We start from the raw sequence: 18138 nt of genomic DNA, 5'->3' as shown, positions 1-18138 counted from the left end.
AAAACACTTAAAAAGTTACAGTTGCAAACCACACAGGTCGGAATCAACTTTCCTGACACTTTGATATGTGGAGGGTTTGGCATTTCTCCCCTTTCTCCTTAGTGGGAAAGGGCACCCCCACCTTAGGGGAAATGAAAATTGGAGCTAAAACCACCTCTAATGTCATCATCCTTCGCCCCGCGAATCTTTCCACTTTTGTCATGGTCTGGCTTTTACACAAAACGGTCACATCTTCCTCACAGGCACTATCAGGGTGTGCTTATCATGGCATCGCCGCTTCTAAGGTACCGACAGATTTTTTTCCCCCCCAGATGATCATGGGAAGCTGCTGAAGAAGAAGGAAGGAAGGGCAGGCTGCGGAGGTGAGGATCACGATGATACTGTTGAAATCTTTCTCCGGCACAGACACTCCACAGGGCACTCCTCTGCAGTTTTCCTTACCCAGGGCTATTTCTTTAAATTGTTTGACGTCAGAGGAGGAATGCTATAGCAACAGTCTGTCAAACTGAAATTAACTCAGAAGAAAGATGGGGGGGCTGGGGGGGCGGGGGGAGGAAAACTGCTCCCGGGCGGGTAACTGACTTCAGAGCAACTAAATTGGGTAGTTGCATTCGCTTTATGACATTTTCAACATCAAACACCCAGAGGAATGAAAGGAAAAAAAAATGTCGCTTGCGATGCCTAATGATCTTTAACTCCTGCAGAGAAGAGCGACTTGACCTACAGGGTTATCTGGAAAGGCCTTCATTAGCGACAGTCGTAAAGATACCTTCCCAAGTATTGATCATTTATTTAGAGGCAGGCTCTGTGCGAACATTATCTCACTTCCCATGTTAGCACCTTTCTGGGGCAGGTATCCTCCTCCCTATTTTCCAAAGACGGAAAAACAAGGCCCTGAGACGGCACAGTCGATGGTAGCGCTGGGATTGCGATGCAATTTTGGCTCCAGCTGACTTCTAACTTTAGCATATTATCATGTTCCACCTAAACGGGGCCTTGGGGGTCTCCCGAGCCGGCCCCCGCTCTCCTGCCCACGAACTAGCGCACGGAGAGGCTTCCTGCGGTGCCAGGAAGGAAACGGGCCCCAGCACCCGGGCGCTCCTCAGGAGGACGCGCCGGCCGGCGGGCGTCCAGGCGCCACGCCGACCAGAAAACGAAACTGCCCGGGAATGAATGTTTTTCTTCTTCGGGCAGGAAACGAGACAGAAAATAGGAAGCAGAAGCTGCCCGCTCCCTGCGGCACCCCCACCCCCACCCCCGCCCCGGGCCGCGCGCGCTCGCGCTCCCTCCAGCCAGGTTCTGCGCGCGCGCCCGCCCGCCCGCGGCGCGCCCCCGCCGGCTCCGCGCGCCTCGTGCCTCGCGCCTCGCGCCTCGCGCCTGCGGCCACGTCCACGCCCCGGCCCGGCGCGGCGTCGCGGGAGTTGGCGGCGGCGACGGGAGGCGCGGGCCTGGGTGTGGCCGACGGCTCTCGGCGGTGCTCGGCGGTGCTCTGCGCTCTGCTGGCCGGCTCGCCGCGCGTGGGGCTGCCGAGAACCCCGCGGACAACCCAGGCGGCGCCCGGCGGACGCGGGCCCGACCGAGCTCCTCCAGGTAGGCTCGTCGGGGCGCCCCGCGGGGGGATCCGGGGCTTCCCGCAGGGGGCGCGAGGCGCCGAGGGGCCGCTCCGACGGAACCCGGCCGGGTCGGCGGCGCCGGGCCGGCCGGCTGGGTGGTGCCTCCGGACGCGGGGACCGGGGACGCCGGGCGGCGGACCCCGCGGGATGGGGACGGGGACGGGGCGGGCGCGTCTCGGTCGCGCTCTGCTCCCGCGCGGGGAGACCTGCCGCCCGGCCGCCGCCGTGGGCGCTTCCTGGGAAGCGAAGCGGGAGGACTTGTCCGGGTCCCCGGTCTGTGGGACCCCCGGTTCCTCTCCGCGCCCCGAGCCCGCCCGGGGCAGAGCGGGAGCTCGTGTTTACCTTGAAAATAGCGGTTTTGGGGAAATGCCCAGAAGGGTGACTGGGTGGAGGGCGCTGGGGAAGATCAGGAAAGTTTTCTCCCGAGAAGCTAAAAAAAAAAACCCCGAGCCCAACGGATTCGTGTTAAATTCACTTCGGAGATGATACGATGCCCCGCATTTTGGAGGCAGGGTTGGGGGAAATTAATGGATGTCGCTCACTTTGTGAGTTCAGTGTTCGAAAACACGGTGACATGTTTCCCTTTACTCTCTCCACATCCTTTTTTTTTTTTTTTTTCTGTGCGAAACGCAACCGATTAGACGCGTGTGTTTTGATACTTATTGCTCTTCGCTCAGGGAAGATGATGGACTTTCCAAGAGCTTTGAAAACAGACTTTCATTTGTGTCTAGAAGCAGCGCGTTGTTAGTTTGCATCCTCTCTCTTCCCCTTTTTCCTCCACTCCTTCGATGTCTCTCCTAGTGAAGGCTTCGGATGCATCTGCCAGCCACGGGCAAAACAGCTCCGCTGGTGGATGGGCGCCCTGCTGGGAAGTTTTCCTCAGGCATCTAATTGTTGATTAGATCGCTGTGCCATCAGCCCATTTTAGCCTTGTAAGCTGGGATGGGGAGCTCTAAGTGCCTCTGGCGGAGTAGAGATAGAGCGCACACTGCTTATTTAAGATGAAAGAGAAGTCGTTCCCGCTCAGGAGGAAAACAAAGGTCTGTGGACACAAGATGGCATGCGCGGAGGGTCTGTCATGGCATAGTTCAAGACTCTTGAAGCGTGGGGCTTTCGGGTTATAAGAACCTCCCAAAGCTGTCGAGAATTGTTAGAAGAGTTTATTGGAGCCCAAACTGACTACATTTGGGGATGCAAGACGTCAAATGCTCCTGGAGAAGTACAGTTTTGCAGGGGTTTTTTTTGGATTTTTTTTTTTTTAACACATCTGCAATTAAGGAAGAAACATAAGGAACATTGTATGAACTCATAGGAAAAGGCAAGGCAGGGAATCACTGGTCGATTAAAAACTTAAAAAAAAAAACAACACCTTTTCATCTCATGGCACACATAATTACTAAAAATCTGTAGCACACCAAATATATATAATTTTGGCCAATCTGATCTAAAAATATAATTTTGATCCATTCATTCATTCACAATGGACAGCTATTGTTATGTTGGCTGTTGTCCCTTTTAATTTGACAATCTAAGAGGAAGAGGTCAGCTACTGCACATTTTAAAAAATGCGTGTGGCACACACCCGTGGGCCTGGCTCAGCACACCGGTTGAAAATGCCTGGATTGCAGGATAGGTAACAAGGTTATAAGCTCTCTCCGGGGGGTCTCAAAAAGGGACATTTCAAAGGTGTGTGTTAACCTAGATGCACAGAAAACAATGGACGGGGTTTACGTAAGATAAAGATAACCTTTTACTAGGGCAGTTGTAGGCCTGAGGTGTAACTACCCACTGTAACCTGCCCAGTTAGGGATTTCTGACCAGATCACTCCATGAGGTTACTTTTGGATAGATTTATTACAGTGCCCCCGCCCTCCCCGAAAGTTTATCACATATTTCAGTATTTGCTTAAAGTCCACTTTAAGATTTTCCTTGTTGCATTTTGGTTTGTAGACAAATTTGAAACTGAAATATAAACTTTTATAAAATGTTTTTTTAATTGTGCCTTTTAAAAATACTTTTATTGATTCCAGAGAGAGGAAGTGAGATAGCGAGAGATAGAAACATCAATGATGGGAGAGAATCATTGATCAGCTGCCTCCTCTATGCCCCTAATGGGGATTGAGCCTGCAACCTGGGCATGTGCCCTTGATGGGAATCGAACCCAGGACCCGTCAGTCCGCAGGCCGGTGTTCTATCCACTGAGCCGAACCAGCTAGGGCCAAAATGTTGTTTTCTGAGCATGGCTAATTCTCTTGTGTGTACACATGTATAAAATTATAAAGTTGTTTAGTATGGCTTGTGATATATTTAGGTTTATCTGTTTGTGAGCCATGAGCATTATTTAGGTTATTCTGAGTCATTTCTCAGAATAACTTACAGAATTGCTTCTTTCAGTGTCTCTCCAGCTTTGTTGAGATAAAATTGACATATAACATTGTTCAGATGTACAATGTGATGATTTGATATACATATATTGCAACATGATTGTGCAATAAGGTTAATGAAACACACCGATTACCTCACATAATTACTTTTGTGTGTGTGTGTGTGTGTGGGGGTGTATGAGGGCATTTAAGATTTCTCTTAGCAACTTTAAAGTGTGCAATGGAATATTGTTATCCATAGTCACCATGCTGTACATAAGCATCCCAGGACTTACTCATCTTATAACTAGAAGTTTGTACCATTTGATTGACATCTCTCCAGAATGGTTTCTTTTAAATCATTGGCACTTTAGTATGTCAGCACATATTTTTACACTTTAAAAATAGAGTCTGGGACATTTTGAAGATTGAGAATTGCAAGTAAGTGTTGTACATTTTTCTGCCCTTACCAGATACTGCCAGAGATGGTGTGATTTCTCTGATTTCTCTCAGGCATGTTGTTGAGGTACACTGTGTGGTTAGTTTCTTTACCTTGCTGGCTAGTTTAATCTGCATTTATTATGGGGACATCTGTTTATTGAACATCTGCTCTGGGTCAGGGGCGGTGTTATACATTATTCTATTTATATCTCACATTAGCTTGGCAAAGGAGGCATTATCCAGCTCTACAGTTAAGGAGACCGCCTCTGAGATGTGTGAGTGATCATGTAGTTGAGTAACTCAGCTGGGATTCAAGGTCACACCTCTTTGTCTCTAAAGTCCATATTCTCTGTGCCACGTTGGCTTAGAGCCAGGGCATGAGGAATGATCCTCAATTACTAGCATACATTATTAGCATATTTGTAACTTTCCCAAAATATGTTAGAGACGTGGTCTGTTTTTCCAGTATGATTGTTATTGTTCGTTTGTGTTATTACACAGTTCCTCACATGAGCCATTCTCTTCTCCCCTGTCTATTCCTGATCAAATGTCTAGCTCAGAGTTCAAAACCTACCACTTGCTTTGGCAGAATATCTCCTATTGACAATAATAAGTAGTGACAGCTTAGTTGTCCTTCCAAAATAATAACCCCATTTTTAATGTGGGTTCTCTAAAGCCATAGATATTAACTAATTTGGAAGGTTACAAACAGGATGGTAACCTATTTTGAAATATGGTAATCTTTTGACATCCCTCGAATTAAACTAGAAGATATATATATATATATATATATATATATATATATACACACACACACACACACACACACACCCTGTTTCCCCCCAAATAAGATATATATATATATATATATAATTTTCAATTCTCATCCAAGAATAAGTTTTTCTTGATTTGTAGAGAGACAGGAAGGTAGGAGAGAGAGAGAAAGAGAGGAAGAGAGATTGGTTGCCTCCTGTATGTGCCTTGACAGGGAATTGAACCCAGAGGACATTTTTGATACCTATTCCCCCCTGTAATTATCCTGTCCCTCCTACAGCTTCAATTTCAGTTTCTGTGGAACATTTAATTATTATACAAACATTCTGTTATGTGTGCCATCCTATATAATAAAACCCTAATATGCAAATTGACTGAACGGCGGAATGACTGGTTCCTATGGCAAGCACTGACCACCAGGGGGCAGATGCTTAATGCTGGCAAGCTCAGCAGCAGTGGTGGGAGCTTCTCTTACCTCCTAGGCAGCGCTAAGGACACCTAGACTGCCCGCAGGGAGCAGGTCTAAGCTGGCAGGCAGGCATCCTCCGAGGGGCCCTGGTCTGAGAGAGGGCACAGGTTGGGCTGAGGGACTCTGCCCCCCCCCCCCCCCCGGGAGTGCACGAATGTCGTGCACCGGGCCTGTAGTATTAAATAAAATTCTCAATCCAGTATTCTGCCCCATCTCTGCTCCTAATGTAGAAAGCATAATTTTTTGGTAGAACAAAAACAAATATTTGGAGAGATAACCAGAAGTTAATTAGTTACCTACAGGAGGTGGGTGGTGAGTAAGAACTGAGTAAAGGGGATAATGGAGGGAATGCTCTGATTATACCTTTTTGTATATTTTTGAGTTTAGGAAACTTGTTAATGTTTTTTTTTTTTTTAATATATTTTATTGATTTTTTACAGAGAGGAAGGGAGAGAGATAGAGAGCTAGAAAAGTAGATGAGAGAGAAACATCGACCAGCTGCCTCCTGCACACCCCCTACAGGGGATGTGCCCGCAACCAAGGTACATGCCCTTGACCGGAATCGAACCCGGGACCTTTCAGTCCGCAGACTGACTGCTCTATCACTGAGCCAAACTGGTTTCGGCTTGTTAATGTTTTATATGTCCAAAAATAAAATTAACGAGGTTGGGTGGAAAACCTCCAAAATTGAATACAAACAGCAATAACTGAACCAATTGTATTTCAATGAATAACATCAACTCTTCCATCAGCATATATTTGGCTCCCAACTATGTTTTGAACATAGGATTTTGACTATATACCTTTAATATAAAGGTAAAAAGAACTGCCAGAAACATCTTGAATCCTGTATAGTAGGCTATTATTTATAGTGATAGAGATGAGACATTAGCCGTCCTGAAATAGATTTGTGTATATATTGTAGTAGGATTGGGCACCTGAGTAAATTTATTGATATTTGGGGATCTGGGGTTTTAACTATGGGAGAAAGGAAATAAAAAGTGAAACGGAAGAAGGCAATGAAGAACTCCTTGGTGTTGGATTGGAATTAGACTTATCAATATGAACTTGTGATTAAAATATACATAGATCCATATGTTTATACAAATATATTTCCTCCTCCTGTCTAACAAAAGGGCCTAGAATCAATGACATCCTTACAGCAGTGAGCACAACCAGTGCCCAGATCTAGATAGCTGGTTCCAGAGCTGGGGCAGGGGAAGGATAGGATGAGCCTAGAACACACAGTAAAGAAGTGTTAAAAAAAACTGATGGGGCATGGGAAAAGAATGTAGGAACTAGCTTGAATGATCAACTCTGGGAAAATTTGAGCATCAAAATGAATTAAGGAGCCTTGACTGATTTGACTCAGCAAATAGAATCCCAGGTTCAATTCTGATCAATGGCATAAAGCTTGGTTGTGGGCACATTCCCAGTAGGAAGTGTGCAGGAGGCAGCTGATCAATGTTTCTCTCTCATCAATGTTTCTAACCCTTTTCCTCTTTGTAAAAAATCAATAAAATATATTTTTAAAAAATGAATCAACGATAATAATGGATTATAAACTATTGACTAAAATAAGAGTTCACAAATCTATAATCTTATATAATAAAAGCCTAAGATGCTAAGTGTCCAGTCATCCAGTCATCCATTCAGGCCAGACACGCTCTGGAGCCCTCCTGAGGTCTCTCCCAGGCTGACCAACCTCCTGAGTCCTTCTCTAGCCCTGATGGTGCATTGGTGGGGTCCCTCGGCCTAGCCTGCACGCTCTTGCAATCCGGGACCCTTCAGGTCAGAGAGCCGGTTTCAGCCCGATCCCACAGGCCAGGCTGAGGGTCCCCCACAGGTGCACAAATTCATGCACGAGGCTTCTAGTAAATAAATAAAATAAGGAAAAGGGGGAAAGATCTTCTAGATAGATTGCCAATAAGACATGTATAAGAGCCTGGTCAGTGTAGCTCAGTGGTTTATCATCACTCTATAAACTAGGAGGTCACGGTTTGACTCCCCAGTCAGGGCACATACCCAAGTTGCAGGCTTGATTTTCAGTAGGGAGTATGCAGGAGGCAGCCAATCAGTGATTCTCTCTCATCATTGATGTTTCTCTCTCTCTCTCTTCCTCTCTGAAATCAATAAAAACATTTTTTAAAAGGGTAGAAGAAACGATAGAAGTCAACAGTTTGCAATTATCATGGTAATAGTAATTCAGGCAAGTGCTACTAATGGAGAAAGTTTGGTAAGGAAAATGATATTAATAAAATTTCCAGTGATCTCTCTAGAAGTTAACAACCAAGGGAAAAAGAACTTCACAGTGAAGAAGTCTGGCAGACACCACTTCAACCAAGTGGTCAAAGTTAATATCACTGGTAGTGGGATAAACATATTCTTCTTGATGTGTTTAAACTAGGGACACCATTACTCTTCTGTAGTGTTTCTAAAATGCATAACCAAAATCTAATCATGAGGAAACAACTGAGGAACCTTAATTGAAGATTGTTCTACAAAGTAACTGGTTGTAGTCTTCCAGTATGTTAATGTCCTGAGAGACAAAGAAAGGCAAAAGGAACTATTGCAGATTAAAGGAAGTTCATGATACCTGGCAGTGAAATGCAGTGCATAATCCTGGGCTGAATCTTGGATTGAAAATTCAATTGTAGGTAGGTAGGTTGGAAGGAAAGGGAAGGGAAGGGGAGAGGAGAGGAGGGGAGGGGAAGGGAGGGAGGAAGGAAGTTGCTCAAGATCATTATAAAATCTGAATATGTACTGCATATTAAATTATGGTGGTATATCAATGTTAAGCATCCTGAATTTGATTGTACTGGGATTATATTGTACTGGGATGTAAGAGAATATTCTTATTCTTAGAAGATACGCAGTAGCCCTGGCTGGTTTGGCTGTTTTTGCTCAGTGGTTAGAATTCCCCTCAATTCCCCTGTTTCACTCATGGGATATCTATTCTTCCATTGCAAGTATTATGGGCTCTAACTTAAAAATTATTCCGTCATCTCTAATGCCACTACTTTTGTGTCAAGACACCCTCCTTCTGGGCCTGAACTGTTGCGGCAGCTAACTGGTCTTTCCACTTCCAAGCTCCGTCCCCCAGCAGCCAGCATGAACTTTAAAAAAATGTCAGACGAGTCAGATGTCTCTCAGTCATCTGAACCCATTCTGGTTAGATAAAATCTGAAGTTTTCTCTATGGTCAGGAGGCCTCCTCCATCACATGGTTGGGTTCCTCCGCTGGTCTCCCTAATCTCTTCTGCTCTGCTCACTTCCCTCCAGCCTCTCTATCCTCTCTGCTGTTGACTGAGCAGCACGCCAGCCTGGTTTCTGCCGCTCGGCCTTTCCATTTACCGTTTCTTCTGGCACGGCTGTCTACCCCATTCAGGGCATCACTCATTCAGTCATTTCATTCAGGTCTTTACTTGGATTAATTTATTTAAAAATAGCCTTTCTTGTCACCCTCTAATTCCTTGCAGTGTTTCCCCCCGTGTAGTATTTATCTATACTTGAAATTGTTACTTATTTCTGTGCTTTATTATCTGTCTCCTAGACCGATATACTCGTAGGATAAGGCTCCATGACAATGGGAACTTTTGCTTGTTTTGATGACTTTTGAATCCCTAGAGCCTGGAATGGGCCCGGCCTGTGTTTGGAACTCAGATATTTAAATAAATGAATAGATATATAAATTAATGCTCGCTGATTTTTTTAAATTTTATTTTATTTTTGCTGTGTTTTACCTAATCCTATTTTTCAAGTGACACTGTCTCAGAGAATCTTATAAGGTTAGTGCTGTTTAAAGTTTTCTGGTGACACTGCTACAGCTTCTCTGGAAGCTAGCAAGTTACCAACTTTGTTTTCTATGGCTTCAACTTTCTTTTGTCTGCCCTCTGGATGAATAGACTAGGTTGGTAGGGAGAAACAAAAATGGGAGAACCTTGCCCTGTTGGGTGTGGCTCAGCAGTTAGAGTGTAGGCCCGAGCACCAAAGGGTCTCAGGTTCAGTTCCCAGTCAAGGGCACATACCTGGGCTGCAGGTTTGATCTCTGGTCTCACATCGATATTTCTCCCTCCCTCCCTCTCTCTCTCTCACTCTCTCTCTCTCTCTCTCAATAATAATAGTAGTAGTAATTGTTATTATTATGATGTCTGCTTAAAAAGAATTCTTTCCATTAAAATACTTTAAATATTTTTCCATATGTAATTCAAAGGCACCTTTTTCTCAACTGTAGTAAGAATTTCGGTTAACCTTTGTTGACCTTTCTACATGTCAGTTAACATACACCAGTGGAGAAGCCAGCGTTCAAACCTGGGGTACTAGGGGAAACACTTTTTTTTTTTTCCTAATTCAGACTCTGCTCTTCATTTTATTTATGTTTTATATATTTTCATTGCTTGCAGAGAGAGAGAAGGAGATAGAAATAGCAATGATAAGAGAAAAATAGATTGGCTGCCTCCTCCATGCCTCCCTTTTGTGCTATCATAGCCCTACTGGCTGATGTGGCTCAGTGGTTGAGCATTGACCTATGAACCAGGAGGTCATGGTTTGATTCCTGGTCAGGGCACATGCCTGCGTTGGGGGCTTGATCCCCAGTGGGGGATATGCAGAAAGCAGCCAATCAATGATTCTCTCTCATCATTGATGTTTCTATTTCTCTCTCCCTCTCCCTCCCTCTCTGAAATCAACAAAAATATGTTTTTTTTTTTAAAAGTATGACATGATTTCAATACTAATGTGCTAGTGACCTAAAATAATTTAAAAATTTCTCTTAATATCCCATTATTTATTTATTTATTTATTTACTTATTAAATTTATTGGGGTGACATTGGTCAACATGATCATATAGGTTTCAGGTGTGGGTTTCCATGATACAAGGAAAGGTGTGGGTCTCTATTGCACCATGTGCCCACTACCCAAAGTCATATCTTTTGTCGCTGTATATTAGGACCCCAACAGGAGTATACAGCTTAAATCCCCCCCTCCCCAATGTTGGTGTAGCAGTTATTACCAAGGAAACTCAGAATATACTTTGCTGGGTAAGGGCAAACCCCTCCCACCAGGAGGCTTATCTGCTTACAGTTGGAGCCCCAAAAGGGAGCATTTGTTCAGAGGGCATTATTAGTGTTGGCATCTTTGCAAGTACTTAAAGCTCTAACATTCTCTCTCTCTTTTTTTTAATATATATTTTTTATTGATTTTTTTACAGAGAGGGATAGTGAGTTAGAAACATCAATGAGAGAGAAACATCGATCAGCTGCCTCCTGCACACCTCCCCCCCGGGATGTGCCCGCAACCAAGGTACATGCCCTTGACCGGAATCAAACCCGGGACCCCCCAGTCCGCAGGCCAACGCTCTATCCATGAGCCAAAAACAGTTAGGGCAACATTCTCTTTTTATTTTATTTTATTTTTTTAAAAAATATATTTTATTGATTTTGTACAGAGAGGAAGGGAGAGAGATAGAGCTAGAAACATCGATGAGAGAGAGTCATCGATCAGCTGCCTCTTGTACACCCCCTACTGGGGATATGCCCGCAACCAAGGTACATGCCCCTGACCAGAATCGAACCCGGGTCCCTTCAGTCCCCAAGCCGACGCTCTATCCATTGAACCAAACTGGTTTCGGCAACATTCTCTTTTTAATAGCCACATAATATTTCCTATCAGCTCTTCTGTTGATTTATATTTGTAACCAGAGGCCTGGTACACAAGATCATGGGGGTCCCTCAGCCCGGCCTGCGCCCTCAGGGAGTGTCCGCCTGATGGTTGAAGGTGGCAGTTGGACATCCTTAGCTCTGCCTTGGAGGCTGCGCTCGCCAGCTGGGAGCCTGGCTCAGGGCTTCTGGGTGAGCGGTGCTCCCCGTGTGGGAGCGCACTGACCACCAGGGGGCAGCTCCTGCATTGAGCGTCTGCCCCCAGGTGGTCAGTGGGCATCATAGCAACCTATCGTTACTCCATTTGGTCAATTTGTATGTTAGCCTTTTATTATGTAGGATTTGTTTGTTTGTTATATAAGCATTTGGCAATATCTATCCTTAAGCATTCATTCTTATATATTCAAAAATACCTTGTTTTAAAAGCCTCGCTATTTCTTCATCATCTTACTTGTAATAAATTTTAGCCTTAGAGAACTAGATGGGCTCTGAACCATCAAGTGAGAACACTAGCTTGGGAGAGACAAAGGTGAGAGCAGTGGTCCCGGTGCCCAGAGACCTCATCATCTCTGGGCTCTTCCAGAGGGATGTTGTGGTAACATTTAGCAATGGCTTGACTCCATTTCCGGTCCCCTTTCCCCCCCCACCTTTCAATTTGTATGAGTTCCCCACCTAAGCTCCTTTACCCAGGAATTGTTTTAAGTACAAAAACTGGGTTTTAACTGTGTGGCCATGCGGAATTAAGGCCCAGGAATGCAGCTTAGGCTGAATGAGGCGTTGCTGTCTAATTAGCGTGTGACATATCCTGGTACATTTTATCCATGATAGTTAATAAGGTTTGTAGTGACCAGCTGTTAAGAGGAAATAGTTAAAAATTATTTCTTTTTACTTTCTAGACTTCTGTAAATTAAATGATCTATTTAAATGGGAAACGGTAGACAGCTGATTACTTAGGGAAACTGAAATTTGTCAAGAGCTCGTCAGGAGGTGCATCCCTTATGAAACAAACGGCCTCCAGGGAAGCTGTTGGCCGTGGGGAGGGCAAGTGTCAGCTCCGGGAAATGTAGTCTCCTGTCCTGCAGTGAAAAAAGCAAAAGCAGTTGGCACTTGATGACTTTTAAACCCAGATGTTAGACTTCATGGTTATGTATTAACCTTTATCAACGGGGATTAAAATTTATTAGCAAGGGATTTTATTTTGTTTACTAATTGTTAATGTGCCATTACAGAGACTTTTGAGGGAGAAAAACAAACTTTAAAACACACACAGAGCCTCCTCCATGTCTTAAGATATAAAGATGAGGAGAAACGTGGTGTGTAAATCTCACCCGTGGGTATGTGCTAACTAATCTCCCCGTGAGGGAATGTCTTTGTGAAGTAGTTAGAGGTGATAATGAGAGTAGGAGGCATAAGGAGTGACCTGTGTTCCCTTTTTGAGGCTGCTGGCATATGTGATGCTAAAGTGTGGCATGATGCAAACATCAGGAGACTCAGAGCAGTAGACTAAAACTAAATGTGACTAACTGAATTCACTGTTCAAGGCCCCTTTGACTGATGGGTTTTGAGAGCATTGGTGGTGAGGGGTAGGGAGTTGGGGATGGAGTGGAATCCCAGATAGCTTGCCTGAGGTACTCATTAGCCGTTGGTCTAAACCCCTGACAGCAACTGTATGGTATTTGGGCAAATAAAGTGTGATGCTGAAGTAGCATTGGCGGATGTCTGTTCATCTCAGACCAGTGTCGCACTCTTGCTTTTTTTAATTAATAAAACCTCCAAGGTCTTATCTTGTCCCTAGGTATTATGGCTTTCTGTTAGAGAGAATGAAATCTGTACTGGGAGAAAGACACTAATTAACACTAGAGTGCTAATTATCAGCAACTTATTGGTAATAAGGGGGGGAGAGAGAGAGGGAGGAAAGGAAGGAGGGAGGGAGGAAGGGAAGGAAAGAGGGAGGAAAGGAGAGAGGGAGGGAGGAAGGGAGAGAGGGAGAGACAGAGAGAGAGAGAGAGAGAGAGAGAGAGAGAGAGAGAGAGAGAGAGAGGTATTGAGAAAGGAGGAGGAGGAGGAGGAGGAGGAGGAGGAGGAGGAGGAGGAGGAGGAGGAGGAGGAAGAGGAGGAGGAGGGGGGAGAGAGAGAGAGAGAGAGAGAGAGAGAGAGAGAGAGAGAGAGAGGTATTGAGAAAGAAGGAGGAGGAAGAGGAGGAGAAGAAGAAGAAAAGAGAGAGGAGGGAGAAAAAGAGAAGAAACATCAGTGTGTGATTGACCATTAACCAGTTGCCTTCTGCAGGTGCCCCCACCAGGGATCCCCTGCAACCTAGGGGAATGTGCCCTGACCAGGAATGGAACTTGAAACCTTTCAGTGTATGGATGATGCTCCAACCAACTGAGCCACATAGGCCAGGGCTGTTATTGGTAACTTTAAATATTTTACTTTCGTTAAAGCTGTGAACACATGGAATTGTAGCTTCTTTTCCATGAATATATTAATTGCACAAGTCACATTTTGTCCAGTGAGGCCAAGTCACCAAGTAAACTAGACCATGATGCCTGTTAGGCTCTCATAGACATTTGCTAGATGGAATTCTCACCCATGGTTGTCATATTTTCATTCTTTAGCAGTGAGATTCATTTAAAAAAAATTATATAACAGAGTAATATGTAACCAAGTCTGATAAATTTAAGGATTTTTTTCTGGTTAAACAAAAACAAATTATGTGACTTTAAAGCAATACAAGACTGTGTGACTTAGTGATACAAGATGAACCTTATGTGGTCCTATCAAAAAAAAAAATCCAAAAGGTGATAATACTTGAGTAGTCATATGAGAAAAGATAGACTGTCAAGGTTATGGCTTGTAATTTACATAATCATGATTTATTTTCCTAATGTGTAGTTCACAAAGTCTTAGAAATCCTAAAACTAGAGGTGTCTTGACTTAGAGAAGGTAGTTTTATGGCAAAATAAAAGGTAAATAAATTCACTGTCAACTATGCTGTTTGACATAGCTGAGAGTGAATTGATAGAACTTGTTACTTTGAGCTAGTACAGCTAAAAATATAAGCATACTAAAATGGTTTCAGCAGATACACTGACAGTGGTTTCAAAATGTATTGCATGAAGTTTTAGGGAAACCTGATTCAGTATATTGAGTTCAGCTACGTTCTCATGAAACATTTGGTTTTTGGCGACATAAGCCTTTAACATGTGCTCATTGTAGCACTTGCATCTTGATGTAATGATTATTACTCAGCTGCTTTTCTGAGTGGAGCGGGTCTCTTCCTGTGCCTGTGGTGGGAAGGTGTTAAATACATGTTTGTTGATGGAAGAGTGGGTCACATGATGGCCTGGACTGACGGTAGGTCAGGATAGTGCTCATTTTAGGCCTATAGATAAAAATAACAGGAATAACGCAGGAAAAACCCTAGATAAAAGCTAGATCTATTCATTTAAAGCTTCCATGTAGCCCAGCTGCTGTGGCTCAGTGGTTGAGTGTTGACCTATGAACCAGGAGGTCACAGTTTCAATTCCCGGTCAGGGCACATGCCTGGTTTGTGGGCACATCTCCAGTAGGGGGCGTGTAGGAGGCAGCCAGTCAGGGACTCTCTAAAATCATTGATGTTCCTGTTGCTCTATCCCTTTCCCTGCTTCTCTCTCTAAAAATATAATCAATAAAAACCTATTTTTTAAAAAAGCTTATGTGATTTGAATTTATTTGGTGCCACAGCCTGACCTGATCTCATAGGACAATTGCTAGTTGATCTCCTCCCCCCCCCCCCCCCCCCCAATTATGAATGTACTCACATTTTGCTGCAGGAGCACTCCTTCCTGATTATGTGACACCCTTCCCCAGGTCTCTTTGGGGTAAAATGTGATATATAATGAATGCACTTTTTTAAAAAAAATCTAGAAACTTCCAAATTCTGAAATGCATCTGGCCCCAGGGCATAGGGGAATGGGTTGTGAACCTGTGAGAGTGTGTGCTCACACATCTGCCTTTCCTCTTAGACGGCCAAGTGCTGGAGAGCGGGGACTGTGTCTTATTCACGTGTAGCCCCGATTCTTGGCGCATGATAGAAATTCAGTCATCAGCCGGGACCGGTTTGGCTCAGTGGATAGAACGTTGGCCTGCGGACTGAAAGGTCCCGGGTTTGATTCCGGGCAAGGGCGTGTACCTTGGTTGCGAGCACATCTCCAGTAGGGAGTGTGCAAGAGGCAGCTGATCGGTGATTCTCTCTCATCGATGTTTCTAACTCTCTATCCCTCTCTCTTCCTCTCTGTGAAAAATCAATAAAATATATTAAAAAAAAAAAAAAAGAAAGAAAGAAATTCAGGCATCATTTGGTGAAAGAACGAACTCTGCCAGAAAATACCAGTCAGGTGAAGGGAAACAAGCCTGACCCTGAGAGCAGCCCTTGTTTCCTGAAACACGGACAGCACAAGTTGCCTTCGGTTTACAAGACGCTGAATTGGTTTATTTCTGGGTCACTTAAAAATACTCGGAGTAGCCGAAGCCGGTTTGGCTCAGTGGATAGAGCATTGGACTTGCAGGCCAAAGGGTCCCGGATTTGATTCTGGTCAAGAACACATACCTCGGTTGCAGGCACCTCCCCAGCCCAGACCCTGGTTGGGGCATTTCTTTCACATCGATATTTCTGTCTCTGTTTCTCTCTCTCTAAAAATCAATGGAAAAATACCCTTGGATGGGGATTAAAAAAAAAGATCCCACACCCTACCCAAGAAAAAAAATTCAATGTAATGAGAAATTCAGTAGCAAAATAAACAACCAAAACTTAATGCCTATGCTATAGTTTAACCTATTAACCGGGGAGTTCCCTTTTTAATGACGCAACCTGTAACGGGCACGTACGCTTTCACTAGGACGTGTCAGTACGTCACGCCCTGAGGACGTAATTTCATATTGTTATTTTTTATTTATACTTAATGAAAATAAATGAAATATATATGTGTATATATATATATATATATATATATTCGTTTATTTATATATATAAAGCACAAAGGAAAATAAAAAATTACAAAAAAATTAGATAAGAATACCGACAAAAAAAATGGACACATCGAATTAAAAAATTATAAATTTTACAAACAATGATAAAGATTACAAAAAATAGCCGAAACCGGTTTGGCTCAGTGGTAGAGCGTTGGTCTGCGGACTGAAAGGTCCCAGGTTCAATTCCGGTCAAGAGCATGTACTTTGGTTGCGGGCACATCCCCAGTGGGGGGTGTGCAGGAGGCAGCTGATTGATGTTTCTCTCTCATCTCATCGATATTTCTAACTCTCTATCCCTCCCCTTTCCTTCCTCTCTGTAAAAAATCAATAAAATATTTTTAAAAATTACAAAAAATATATACCATCCCTCTCGGGGCGCAACATATATTTCAAGGACGTATTCATACGTCATACCCATTCCCGATATTGTTTACGTTTGACGTATTTATAGGTCCCGCTTGGTTAACAGGTTAAGCATCTTTAACTTATATTTTTCTCTCTCATCCATTCACCCATGCCGCTGTAAGTTTTTGCTGACTTCTTGAGAGAGAAAGCCACATGGGAATATCGGTATATAGAATACTTGGGATGAGTAGGCAAGAGTGGATTTAAATTTCTTGATAGGAATTTAAAAGCTTTTCAAATATCTTACCTAATTCATTATGGGGTTAGGGTTTTTTGAATTTTAGGTAGTGTAGAAATTATATTTTCATTTTATATGCTTTCATGATCAGAATGAAAATTATTAGTAGGTAAGCTACTTGTATTTCTCTGTCTTGTATGATTAAAATAGCTGTTCACTAACACAGCAGTATAATTGTACAAGCTACATAATGCCTTGCTTTATTAAAAATTCTGTGGACATTTGAAGAAGTGGAGGGAGAAGGCAGTTTGAATTATGCAACTGTATTTCCCATTTTGTTTAATAAATTGGCTTGGACACAGTGGCTCATTGGTGTTTTTGATATTTGTAACTGGCACAGCTGGCTTTTAAAATATAACCAATATGCCGCTTTCTGCTCCACTTACATGCTCTCACTATACGATAGTTACCTAAACTGTGTTAAAGGAATCAAACATTTATGTCAAAAAAGAACTTAGTCAAGAAGTTACGGTAATTGAAAGAGCATTTTAAACTAGCAGTTACTAGTTTCTGTTACATTATTAGTTTAAAATTGTTTAACTCAGCAATTTCAATACCACTTCAGAGTTGAAGTGAATGAAGGATGGATACTGGGGAAAAAATTCTTACGGGAATTTGGGTGCTAATCATGCCCTGAGCAGATAGAGTCTGAGTCTTGTGCTCAGAGAAGCAGAGGAAGTTATTCTGTAGAAAGAGGAAAAAACAAAGATCTGAAGAGAAAGGCAGGACAGTTAGAAAATGAATACTACTAGTTTTTTAGCCTCTCATCTCTTCCTGAGGTGGCAAGAGTCACGCGTTTTGATTCTGTGATTCATCCTAAATCTTTAGGGCAAAGTTCCCTTTATTTCTTAAGCGATTTCAGGTTAGCTTATTTCCTGAAGAAGAAAGTGTCATACGTGGTAGTGATACAGCCGAGAACAAAGCAAACGAAGTCTCTGCATTAAGGAGCTTATATCCTGCTAGAAGGAAGCAGACAACAAATAAGCAGATACATGCTAATGGTGTTGAGTCTTTGGTGACCTGATTGAGAGAGAGTGAGGGGGCTAGGTGGGTGCATAAGTGCTAACAGGAAATGCCCCCACTCTCCCTCCCCCCCCACCCCAGAGGAAATATGGAAGCGGAAGTAAAGGACCTGGGATGGGGGGAGGGGGAGTGTCAGAGCATTTCA

General features: G+C 43.6%; 1 protein-coding gene and 1 long non-coding RNA gene across 3 annotated transcripts in view; both read left to right on the top strand.

Annotated features, from left to right (window-relative positions):
- Positions 1 to 1318: 1318 nt before the first annotated feature.
- The window catches only part of GNB4 (G protein subunit beta 4), a 41797-nt gene continuing 24977 nt past the window's right edge, over positions 1319 to 18138 (top strand). Inside the window, exon 1 of the mRNA XM_084875566.1 lies at positions 1319 to 1590. The gene's annotated coding sequence lies outside the window, so the exon portion shown is untranslated. The remainder of the gene's footprint in view (positions 1591 to 18138) is intronic.
- Positions 10179 to 18138, top strand: part of LOC311618213 — a 31664-nt gene continuing 23704 nt past the window's right edge. Inside the window, exon 1 of one of the 2 annotated variants that reach the window (XR_014794275.1) lies at positions 10179 to 10199. This is a non-coding gene — a long non-coding RNA (uncharacterized lncRNA). Of the gene's footprint in view, positions 10200 to 14808; positions 14828 to 18138 lie in introns of those variants that run through there. The other variant, XR_014794276.1, reaches the window with a different exon arrangement.

Source organism: Pipistrellus hanaki, assembly GCF_964339955.1.
Source record: "Pipistrellus hanaki genome assembly, chromosome: 2".
NCBI lineage: Eukaryota > Metazoa > Chordata > Mammalia > Chiroptera > Vespertilionidae > Pipistrellus > Pipistrellus hanaki.
Note: the sequence above shows the minus strand (reverse complement) of the source record. Positions and strands in the feature narration are given on the sequence as shown.